We start from the raw sequence: 11543 nt of genomic DNA, 5'->3' as shown, positions 1-11543 counted from the left end.
TGAGATAAACTGTCGTATTTCGTGTGATTCTAGGGTTTGAGTATGCTCGTCAAGACTTCGGTTTAGGAACTAAACTAAAAACTAAAAATTATAAATTATAATCGAAAAGTTGAACGTAATGGTATATGTTCATAAAAAGTTTTATAAACAATTATAAAGGACACTAACATTTGTAAAATAATTTAAGTCAGTGTTTAAAATATATATACAGGGTGTTCACATTTAAGTCTGGACAAGCTCCGGAAATTGATTCTACAACTAATTGCCAACAAAAATTTCGTAGTACATATTTATAAGTGCGCTCAATCTGTTTTAATTTGTCGTCATCATCTTGTAACCAAATTTTCATTAAATATATTTTAGAATTATTCTTTATTCTAGCGCCTTCTTTATTCTACTGCCTAAAGTTCCTTTAGACAGTAAAGAGTGTTCAACAATTTCAATATAAACTATTTCACCTAGCAACTTAGTCTACTTCAGCATTCAAAAGTAATAACTCTAAATTTTTTTCCATTTTTCACACTCCTAATATTCTAAACAATTTCATCGAAATAGCGAAACCTTGCTTTTCTTCTATTTGAAAGTTTTACATACAGAAAGCGATACAAGTGGCTTAACCAACGAAAGTCTAGCAAAAGACATAGGAATCTACGGTAGAATAATCAGAGCTCAAGGAATGCAGGAATCGTTCGTGAAACTATTGAAGATCAAATCGAATCTAGAATCGAGTCTGGGTAATCGAAGTCTTAGCTCGTTCACGATAGTTCCATGGTTCTGAACTTTGCGAACATCGTCGTTGCATCTTGATTCGAAACTTCCCTTCCGATGGCACGGAAGTCTTTCAACGCTTGCCAAGTCTTCATGAACTTGAAAGGAGAAGGTTCTCAACAGGTATTTCCGCGTTTCAGAACGTCTTCGTTTTTATATCAGTGACGTTGCATTGCTGCCCCATTTTTCTTATCTCATTTACGTGTTCGGTTTTTCTTATTCATACTACGTGCAGGAAAAAATCAAAGTCTTATCGTAAAATTCCTTTGCAGATTCCTTTGACTAAAAGTGAATCTAAGAAAGTACTTTATCCTTTTAAATTTTCTAATTTTCATACAGTATCATTCTATTCTTTACTTTATGTTTTCATATTGTAGATTAAACGTATGAATTATGTATTTAATTTACTTCTGAAGAAAACCTGAAGTGAACCCGAAACGTAGAATGAATAATAAACAGTCTACTCAGAATATCTGCCATTATTCCTCTTTTACTGTTCTCCTACTACTGTAGCTACTGTTACTGTTTTAATATTAAATAGTTTTATTATCTTCTACTTCACTATCGTTTCTATTGCTTCTGTACGATTCTCTAACTTTGAAAAACAGAATTGGTCATGTCACCTAAACAAATGGTTGCTTTTGCCAACATAATTAATTCGTTGAATATGGTAAATCGTTGACATAATTTAATTGGTCGCTATTATGATAGATGTGAATACTATATTTTCATTATTTAAACAAAAACAGTTAAATAGTTAAATTAATTATTAACAAGACTTATTACAATGATGGGGAATATGGGGAAAACAGCAAGTTGTCTCGGTGAGTTATATCGTTGTATTAGCATTGTCTCACCCAGATATCTGATCTCGAATCGTGTTACACTACTCGGCGATCGAACTCCTGGATCCCTCAAGGGGTATACCCTCAGTGGTGGGGGTGGTTTCTGTGCATTTATCGTAGAGAAATTGGTGCATTTATGGAGACTTTACTGTGGTAAGAAAAAAATGCCCGTTACAATTGGCTCTTAGTGCGTCACAAACCAACGAAGGAGAACGAAGTCAATGAGTAAGTCAATGAACAAATGACAAAAAATTGTAGTAAACTTGTAGTATTGATATTAATGCAATAAATAACCTTATATTAACAGCTAAATATTAACAGCTGTCGCTTGATTTTCAATATCTCCAACTCTTGCTTGTGCGCGAGGCCCGTAAACTTTTCCCATAAACCGATACAAAGTCACCGATTCACTCTTCCCCCGGGAGCACGAGAAATTCCTCAATTTCACGCCGAATCCCGAAAAGAAAAGAGCTTCACCACACCCCCCAAGTCGACGGCTCAGACGCCCGTCGAGAGCGTCCACAGCCACGCGTTGAAAGAGTTCGATATGCATCCAACAAACGCGACTCGCAGAGCACCGAGAGCCAGACTATTTCTCTTCAACTCGAAGGCGTACTTTGGCCGAGTACGGCTCTCATTGTCGGTGGCTGGCCATCAGAAATTTCCCATCAAACCCGCATTTACACCTTCAATCTGAAAGCCTGGATCCTTTAATACCTCGGCGGTCCCTCGCCTCCCCCCTGTCCTGCGCCGGTAGAGGGAAAGAAAAACCGTCGGCCCGATTTCGCCGATGAAGCTCCCGACCACGATTCTCTCCCCTTTGTTCCCGATTGAATGGTAGGCTCGATATCAATTGAAACGTTCTCAGGAAGCGGCTCCATCGGCTCGACCAACAGAAAATTTTTAATGAAAGTCACGAGAGGGTGGGGTGGGGGGCATAAAAGTAATGGGCGGATTCGCGACGAGAAAAGAGTGGAGAAACGCGGAGGGCGGGGGGCACAGAGACGCGGCGTCGAGGAAAGAGGGAAAGCGAGCCGGGGTAATCTCTGACATCTTGTTACTGCTCGGCATAAGAAAGAAGCAGGGGGTTGGTGGCTACCGTTGAGACCTCTTCGCGGCCGCGTTCAATTAAAGCGTCACCTCGCGGAGGAAACTTTTATATGAATGGTTTTCATTACGTCGCGGACTTATTAAAGCCGTCTTCGCGCGAGCATTAATATCCCTCGTCCAGACGAGTTTTGTTATCGCGGCTGGGCCCCCATTCAGGCCAACTATGCACCCCAGGCTACGTAATGGCCGGTTTTATCATACGCCGCGGCGTAACGCTAAACGCTAACTAGGTTGCGGGAATTAACAAACAATTTGCTGGTGACAATCTATGCTTGCGCGAAGAAAGGCGATTGCGAGGATTTTAGACGGGGGCACGTTTTGTTCACATTCAGTCCAACTGATGAACCACGAAACTGAGGGATAGGATGGATCGACACACATTTAATTAGCAAATGATAATGTATTTAACATAAAAAATGAAATATGAAATTAGATCGCGAGTACACACACAACGCCATATTCTTTCCTCGCTCCATTCTAACTTCCACTCGCACCACCAGTCGCTCCGTTCATCACCCTAAGTCCCATTTTCATGCACGGTTTATATAAAAACAATCTCACTCGCAGAAACAGGCTCTCGTGCTACTTATTTTTGGCCAGATTTGGCCTACTTTGATGAATGCTGTTACCTTATGACCTAATTGATGGTCGCGCGCCGACAAAATTGCTCGTGACCGAGTCGCGGCAAGAGTAGGGATAGGCTCGCGTTGCCATGCAGGTTCTATTCGCGCTAACTCGTTATTCAGAAGTAAGTGTCGATAAAAAAACTGTGAAATACAGAATGTGAATGAACGTGAACCGCAATTTGAAAAGTATAAGATGATTTTCTGGATTCCAACAAGAAAATGAAAGATTTCATCTAAATAGAACCTTTAACGCTTACCTAACAATGCTGTTTCAATCCCACACGAAGGCTGATGGGAGCAATTTATTCTGAAACAAAAGACAAACATTTGTACTAATTTTGATTAATGTTTGTATTAACGAGATTTTTCAATAATATTGTATTAATGAGATTTTTTAATAACAAACAGAAAAATTGAAATGAACTATTGTTTGACCTCCATTTTTGTTTGTTAAACTTAACAAACAAATTAACCTTCGCAGATAATTAACTGCAGTTATATATCAACATGCATGGATAACTTGCATATATGTACTTTATTAATTTTATTAACGTTTTTATTATGCACTTTATACTTTATTCTGCGATATTATCTAACTAGTTCACTTACTCTTCATTCGATAAAAAAAATACAGATAGAAAACATTCGGTTCGAACATATTCCGAATCAAACCAAAGCTATCCACCGAAGCTATCAAATCACCTATCTACTAAACGCAAAAATGATTCACTAGAAAATTCTGTCAAAGAGTAGAACGAATGTGAAGAAAATATCCATGAAATATGAATTTGCAACGGTACGTTCGAAACATGAATACATTTTTCTAAAACATATTGTCGTGATAAATCGAAGTATAGAAACGTGTGTCTGTAACAGGTGTCGGTTAAGTGTCGCGACGCAAAGCTACTTGGATTGGAAAATAAAATATTCCTATCTACACTCGTTGCACGACAGCGGCATAAAATTTCACGTGCTATTTCATTCTTAAGATTTAAGTGCTCGTAAACTACAGATAGGATATCCGGCTGTGCAACCTGCATACGGAACACGTTGTAATACCGCGCAATGTTACATTTGCAAGCGTGTAATCTCCGGCGACCATCTGATACGTTGGACAGACACACACTGTATGTTTTCTTTTTTATTAAATTCTGTAGAAAAACGTCGTAATTTTAAAGTAGCGTTACAATATTTTTGAGAATTAATTGTAAATCGACGAAATTTTAATATTAATCGCGTACCTCGTCTGACGAGTATAAACAGTTTCATGCGGAAAATGTTTAATACGTACAAATGCAAATAAACTGTGATGTGTTGGTGAAAGTAACAAAATTAAATGACTAAAATTCTCTTTTCTTTATTACTAATGTATTTTTTTTTTTTTAGTATATATATATATTTATACAGGGTTTTAACAAATATGTGGATCCTTTTTTCAGGATCAAGTCTTCATACTAGTACGAATCGAAAAGTCCCTTAACATTTTGCGATCTCTCGCGAACTCTTCGTTATCGAGTTATAAACGGTTGAAATTTATAGGTGTGACTTCCGGCGCGCGATGTTTAAACCGATCAGCTGTTCGCGCGGCTACACGTGTACTACGCATTCACACAGAAGAAATACAAACTGTTTTGTGGGCGTCTAGGTTATCTTCAGTGAGTGTGGATCAGTGTCTATTCTTCCTGTATGAGTGCGTACTATTGGGAGATAAGAAGAAGATTAGCGGAAGGAATTCGGGTACGACTGATAACAGTGAAATAGTCACCGCAAATTAATCACGAAAATTAATTTTGTCGATATTAGCGATATTTTTGTATAAAAATAAATACAATTTAATAAATGTTAGTTTCCATTTCGAAGATTTTGGAATTAATGCAAAGTGCCAAATTTATTCCAATAGTAAATATCACAAATTGTTAAAATTATAAAATAAATAATAATATTATCAGTGATTCGTTTAATCAAATGACTAAAAATCAAATGATTAAAATATTTCTCCAAATCAGCCAATTTCTTTATTATATTATATTACATATTATTTCTTTATAAGAAATAATCTGCGAACTCTTATATGAAAATAACAGACAACATCGTGCCGTACTTTATTACTGGCGTACGAATACTTCAGAATGTCTTTGAACTTTTGTTTGCCTCTACCTGCGACGTACCCGCTCAAATTATTTCAGATGGAAGGCTAAATATTTGTCACCCACCCGTAATGATGTACAAACAAAGGGCAACGTTAGACCGAAAGGAATAACAAGTGAGAAAAAGGAGCTCCACCTTAGCAAATTAAATAAAATCAAAGGTGAACTCTGAACAGCTCTGAATCTTGGTTGGCTTATTTGTGTAAAAGCAAGGCTTTTATATTTCCTTTTGAAATTCTACCTAACGCCCAGGTGTGTGTGTGTGTGTGTGTTTAGAAGAAATTTTAGAAAAAAGTACGAGTTCTACATAAGTAATCCAGGTGCTTTATGAGTCAATTCGCCAGATGTGACATCTGGTCCTTCCTTTGCGTCCTTTTTGTGTGCAACAAAATAAGAAAGAGGACCAAGTTAGATATAATTAATATGGAACTATTACTGTTGCTTTTAGTGATGACATTCCACATAGATGACTGAAAGCTTCTTAGTGAAAATCCAACTTAACTATTTTTCAGTATTTTTTTATAATCTTGTCGCTTGCACTTATCGTAGAGAAATGTGTGCATTTAAAGAGGACTTCAACAGTCTCGAACCGAGAAACGTCTATCACGCTCAGTTTTTGGCCTCCGTATCTTCATATTTTAATTTTAACAATAAACAGTATTTTCTTTCTCTGCAGTCGATCGAGTCAATCTTTATTCTAAAACTAAAGATCCTCGATAGACTTAATCGTCAATTGAAACGTTATACAAGAAACCTTCAATTACCACGTCAGTCAGAACCAGCTCGTAATTTCTACAATTATCTGACTGCCCATCACTCTATCATTACCACATACTGGATAATTTAATGCATTTTCTGTAGATCGCGGACCCGTCTCCTCGAATCATCACGCTAAATCCTATCGATCCTCTGGCAATTTCCCAAGCACTTGACCTCTGTGCCCACATCGCTGCTTAAGGTTTGCATTCTCGCGTGCTCACAACGAATTTCACGTCTTTTAAATAACCGTTTCAGGCCACATTCGATCCATCCATAAACATCGATACCGTTACGGTTAACAGCACCACTATATACCTCCAGCCATTTTCATGACGTTTGGTTCGCCACTTAGCGTCCACTTGCTCGTATTACCAACTCCGCTATCGCTTACAGATACATGGAATCACTTACCATGGTATCGAGTTTTCTGCATTGTTTCGCGAAACCCCTTCTTTGTCGCGAAACGCTGTTAACCGCGCGCCAAGTCCTGTACCGGGAACTTCGTCTTTTTCTATTTCCACAGAACTATTGTTTCTTGAGATTTCCTCTCCGTTCTGTTGCGGTAATTGGACAAAGGTCTGGTTTTTCGTTGATACTTGCGCGAGAATCGTGAATAAAACATTCGAAAGAAACCGCGCCATGTTATGATACGGTGAGCTTTTATTTGTATATTCTGTTTTCTTTTAAACGCACGAGCTAGAAACTTCAAAAGTACAAGTTCCGCTGTGTTTGTTCGTGTCGCTGAAATGTGAAAGATACTTGTTTTTTCAACAAAAGATATTTGTTTTTTCAATTTTAATATCCTTCATTTTTTTTTATGAGAAAGAAGTACCGTTGTTATATTTACGGTACAAAGCACTTCGAGTATAAAGGACGTTAAGTATTTTTACTTTGTGGATTTATTGGTCCGAGCGTTACTGAAATGTTCGTTTTAATCTCACTCGGATGCGTTCGGATAAAATGATGTTTATGGTGAAAAACTTAGGATAAGTATAAAGATTACAATATTTCCAAGTGAACTCTACGTGATTTAAAGCAAAGAATATTTAAGACTCTATTCAAAATTACAATAATCCATGAGGTGTAAGTAAATAATTACCAAAGATCGTTATTGTAAATAATAACCTTTATACATGTATTTTTGTGTTACTAACCCAAATTATAGAATAAATGTATGATATATATTTAAAAAAAATCTAAGACGGAATAATACATTAATTATCAAATTATTGATCGTGGAATTCAGAAGGTGACCTCGCGGATCAACTGTGCTATCACTATTCATCGATCACGTTACCGTTAGCAGCATCACTATGAGAAACTGACCTGGAATGGTCGGCGTCCGGGGTAGCGAGAAGAAACGCGAGGAAAGTTCCAGCCGTCGAATTCCTAATTGGGATTCAGAGTCTCCCTATTCGCGAATGGATAAACAGAAGAATGCCAAAGCTAAAGAGCACACAAATTCTTAATCTCGAAACCAGCCAGGAAGTCACGCCCGCATCATAAACCTCAACCATACCGTAATCCTGAATACAGCAAATTCTCCTATAACGCGGAAATAATATGCGGAAGTAATATGAAATAATCTTAATTATAGTAATTCCGAGTTTCTTACAATGTGATTTCTATGTAATATGAAATAATCTCGAACAATCGAACTTAAAAAAAAAATATCGCCTTATAGAGAATGACAAAACGAAACTTTTTCATATTTATAGTTTATTCATACGATGTTTAGTTTCAGAGATAAAAATTGAAAACTCGGAAGACCTTTCTCCTGAAATTCAATTTTTGCAACAAACTTCTAACTTTTCAAACTTCTAACTTTCAAAAACATGGAACAAGAAAAAATGATAGTTTTTTATATGCAATGTAACCAGGTATATAAATATTTCGTATTTGTACCAGTTTCAGAAAAATGAAGGTGACCTTTAGTTTATTAAATGAAACGGTATATATTTTGTTATAAATAGGCATTTTTGATAAACAGGCCTCGAGGTATTTTATTTTATTTAACTATCTCGCAGTAACTAAACAATCACTCGTAATTGACTATATTCTCTCCCCTAAACTTTGATACAAACATAAAATAATTTAACACCCTTTACCTACGTTTTTCAACGCCTTCATACTACTCAATTCTTCTTTTGCCTCACTAATAATATCAGAAACAAAAAGTAATTAGTTAACTAGTCTCCGAACTATAATACACACACGAAACAATTTCAACTACAATTTAATGCCTTTTCCAACGCCCTTATCACTCAATCCTCTTTTTCCCATCGCAAACTTTACGCTTAATCGAAGCACGCAGATAGCATCGAAACCAAAAAAAAATTAATTAGATGATCGCGTAGTTGCAATAAAAAAAAACTTTCCCTCCGAATCTAACACTTTCATCGCTACCTCGTTCCCCAAACCCTCGGCAACCGCGTAACGAAAACTTCCTGGCGTTGGAGCGTCGAAAACTTCCTTATTCAACCGTGCGTCGCGAAAAGCAATTTCGCGCGGATACGCAACCCGCAGTGATAACTGCAGGCGCCAGAGCGAACAAAATGCAACAAGCGCGCTTTCTGCTGGTATTACAAAAAAAAGAAAAGAGGGGAAAGAATAACAGAAAAGGAAGAGGAAAATTGCTGGGGAAAAAATACACCGTCAAAAATGAGTCAGAATCCGCGTCATCGCCATCCTGGTGTTTGTCAATTCTGTCTCCAATCTCCGTTTTAAATTCGTCCTGCTCTCGCTGTGTCTTTCAACCTGACACGCCATTATTTCCTCTAGTTTTATCGAGCGATGACTGAAGAGTACTATTCTTGTTGAGTTTTGGCTAGAAATCTGGGTCTTACTAAATTATTGGGTTTAAAAAGTTTAATTATAGTGCAAGGGGAATGATTCATTTTATATAAAAGATTTTGTGGCGTCTTCGAAGAGAGCACTGTTGTAAAATTAATTTTTATTGTCAAAATTCATTACGAGCCGGGTTTTTATTTCCCTTCTTGGCCTTAGTTTTCTTGTTTTCTTTTATATGTTGCATTTTAGAAATGCTTAGGTAGGACGTAACACAATAAAGGTTGAGAAGCACTGTTTCAGACGCACCCCTCTCAGTGTTTTAAACCTGATACGCCACGATTCTCTGTCCCGCCATTTGAAACGTTTGAAAGCGGATTTGGGGAGCTGCATTCGAACGTGATCCCAGTTATTTGTCGTAGCGGAGTATTCATCGCTGCAAATCAAACCGATTAAGAGGACCCGTGGATACACCAACGGCCGTGGCCTCGACCTGTCAAACCGGTTCCCCACGGCAACGACGGGAAGGCCGCATTTTTCTCAACTTTAGCGAGTCCTGCGCACCTCCGACGCTTGGGAGGAGCAGTCAAAGGTTTTCGGGGCGCAAAACCACCGGATGAAAGGATAAAGAAAAACAGAGACCGGAAAGGGGCAGAGATTATCGAAGTACATTTGAATTCTCCACCCCTTCAAGGGGAGGAAGCTCACCAACCGTGGAAAATCCCTTCTTCGTGCTCCTTCCGAGTGATTTCGCTAACACTATTTGCGAGTTCATCGATGCTTCGATGGAAAATCAAGTGACTTCTTCGTTCCAGGAAAAGTTGCGAAGAGAAACAGTAGCGATGTCTGGGATAGAAATGGGGTTATCTTTGCATTTGAAGAAGGGAGGCGTTTCTTGTATTCGCTTTTCCTGGATTTAACTTTATTTAATAATGTCGTGGAGCCTTGATGAAATATTTAGAAACGGTATCGCAAATGGTGTTTGAAAGCGATTGTTTGGCGAAATGTATCGGTATATTCAAAGTCGATTACAGATATGATAAATGTAGAGACTAGCTAAGACATTGGTATGTCGAAAAAGTTTGTAAATTTGTCTGATCTGGACGAATCATGGCACTTGTATAATATTAGTATCACAATGAATAATTACTTAAAGAATCTAAACAATAATATAAAAGCATGTCACTTTCAAAAAGACTCATTTCAATCAAGCAACATAATGCAATTTGTACCAATGCCTATCACAATGCATAATTAATTGAAAAATCTAAACAATTATGTAAAAGCATGTGACTTTCAAAAAAGTATCATTTCAATCAAGAAACATGATGCAATTTGTACCAAATTCAGAGTACAATCGATAACCATATAAAAAATCAAGATAAATATATGAATATACAAAAAGAAAGGAAGAAAGTGTTAATCTTCGAGATATTCGATGAATTTTCTAAACTTTCATCTGACTTGCTTTCTAAGAAGCCTAATCGCTAATGATTTACACGCGTCACAGCACGTTCCAATCGCGCGAACGAGATGAATCTCCATATACACAACAACGGTTCACCAAAAAATGCAGTTCCACGAATCCACGTCTGGATTTACAAGCGGGATTAACCTAATGGGTTAAACGTGTAAACGCAGATTCGAGCGCGAGAGGAAGATCGACGATAACCCGAACGTGTCGTGTTCCGGTAGACTCGCGCGTATATCGTGGCCCGCCTTGGGGGATAAAAGACCGTTTTCAGGTTTTGCAAGACGCATCGTGACGCGGATAAAGTTGCCCGTACTATCTTCAGTGAAATCGTACGGAAAATCGTGTTGTTCGACGATGCTCGATGGGGCGAAAAATCGAAAACGAAACGTCACAATATTTTCATACAATCTATGCGGACTTTTGCATTCGTATCTGAAAATATAATGCATGCTTTCGGTAAACAAAGCCATCCTTGCGGGGTATTCTGCTTTTTCCGGAACGTATGAATACGAAGGGCTGGGGAAACGGGGATAATAAAATTCTAGTATTTTGCAACTGTCGCCGTTACCTATAATAAATCACGGGGTGATTGTTGTCGCGCCTGCAATTGATTTTTCCAGTTTTCTGCGTCACGGGGTGTTCGTTAACTCGTTTCGGAAATAGTAATGTAGGTCGTTCTGGGTGAGAATGGGAATAACATATTGCTTTATTTTTGGTGAAAAGGAATTCGAATATTTGTGGGTACGTGTGATTGGCGTGACGCTACTCTTGGAGAGTTATATTTATGGGATCAGCGTGTATATAAAATTTGGGAGTGTATATAAAAAGGGTGGCCCTTGTAAAGGGTGGTTCGTGGGGTGATTTGAAACAACTTTTTCCTTAACGAAAATGTTGTCCGAGGCTTGGTTAGCGAGATATTAACAGAAAACCCCGACCAATCAGAGCGCGAGTACGCTGGCGGCGCACCCATAGTAGCATACGCTACGCGCTAAATAGCCGCAGTACTATAGGCTACGCGCTAGATAGC

The 11543-nt window shown here is 38.0% G+C and overlaps 1 protein-coding gene across 4 annotated transcripts in view; it reads right to left on the bottom strand.

Annotated features, from left to right (window-relative positions):
* LOC128880300 (putative polypeptide N-acetylgalactosaminyltransferase 9) overlaps positions 1-11543 on the bottom strand; it is a 356839-nt gene that overhangs the window by 87509 nt on the left and 257787 nt on the right. For 3 of the 4 annotated variants that reach the window (XR_008457791.1, XM_054130232.1, XM_054130233.1), the window contains one exon: positions 3607-3656. The exons of the other annotated variant lie outside the window; for it this stretch is intronic. The gene's annotated coding sequence lies outside the window, so the exon portion shown is untranslated. The remainder of the gene's footprint in view (positions 1-3606; positions 3657-11543) is intronic. 4 annotated transcript variants of the gene reach the window in all.

The sequence above is a fragment of the Hylaeus volcanicus genome, chromosome 7, assembly GCF_026283585.1.
Source record: "Hylaeus volcanicus isolate JK05 chromosome 7, UHH_iyHylVolc1.0_haploid, whole genome shotgun sequence".
Taxonomy (NCBI): domain Eukaryota; kingdom Metazoa; phylum Arthropoda; class Insecta; order Hymenoptera; family Colletidae; genus Hylaeus; species Hylaeus volcanicus.
This window is presented reverse-complemented; position numbering and strand designations above follow the sequence as displayed.